The sequence below is a fragment of the Carassius auratus genome, unplaced genomic scaffold (genome assembly GCF_003368295.1).
Source record: "Carassius auratus strain Wakin unplaced genomic scaffold, ASM336829v1 scaf_tig00218043, whole genome shotgun sequence".
NCBI lineage: Eukaryota > Metazoa > Chordata > Actinopteri > Cypriniformes > Cyprinidae > Carassius > Carassius auratus.
In genome coordinates this window covers 365-1,429 of record NW_020529357.1, presented here as the reverse complement: position 1 = coordinate 1,429, position 1,065 = coordinate 365, and the positions used below count along the sequence as shown (strand labels likewise).

The following is a 1,065-nucleotide window of genomic DNA, read 5'->3' as shown; positions in this document are numbered from 1 at the left end:
AAAAAAAGAAAGGAGTCAATGCCCATATCTGAATCTTAGCAGGTATGGGCCTGGTTAGTAATTGGATGGGAGACACCCTGGTAATACCAGTTGCTTTAAGATTTTTGGAAATTTTCACAAATTATAAATAATCTTGAAAAAAAAAAAAAAAGTCAATGCCCAATCTCTGAATAATAGCAGGTTTTGCCTGGTTAGTACTCTGGATGGAAAGACGTGCCGGCGAAATACCAGTTGCTGTAATATTTTTGGCAAATTTTACTAATTACATAATAATCTGCAACAAAAAAAAAAAAAAGAGTAAATGCCCAATCTTTGAATCTTAGGAGGTATGGACCTGTTTAGTGCTTGGATGGGGAGACCGCCTCGGAATACCAGTTGCTGCTAATATTTTTGGAAATTTGTTACTAATTATATAATAATCTTAAAAAAAAAAAAAAAAAGAGTCAATGCCCGATCTCTTAATCTTAGCAGGTATTGGCCTGGTTAGTGCTTGGATGGGAGACCGCCTGGGAATACCAGGTGCTTTAAGCTTTAGGGTTTTCTTCCTACTTATATAATGTACCGGCGATTAGATTGGCTGATCTTTAAATAGCTCTCTCTTTGCAGCAGTCTTCGCTTATGGCCATACCACCCTGGCTATGCCAGATCATGTCTGAGCTCGGAAGCTAAGCAGGTTTGGGCCTGGTTAGTAATTGGATGGGAGACCCCCTGGTAATACCAGTTGCTTAAGATTTTTGTAAATTTTTCACAAATTATATAATTATCTTGAAAAAAAAAGAGAGTCAATGCCCATTCTTTGAATCTTAGCAGTCATTGGCCTGTTTAGTGTTCTGGATGGGAGACCGCCTCGGGAATACCAGGTGCTCTAATATTATTGGAAATTTTATTACTAATTATATAATAATCTTAAAAAAAAGAGTCAATGCCCGATCTCTTAATCTTAGCAGGTATTGGCCTGGTTAGTGCTTGGATGGGAGACCGCCTCGGAATACCAGGTGCTGTAAGCTTTTTGGTTTCTCCTACTTAATAATGTATGGGCGATTTGATTGGCTGATCTTTAAATAG

At 37.9% G+C, this 1,065-nt stretch overlaps 1 pseudogene; it reads left to right on the top strand.

The window, feature by feature from the left end:
• Window positions 1-614: 614 nt before the first annotated feature.
• Window positions 615-732, top strand: LOC113104592 (uncharacterized; annotated as a pseudogene).
• Window positions 733-1,065: the final 333 nt, after the last annotated feature.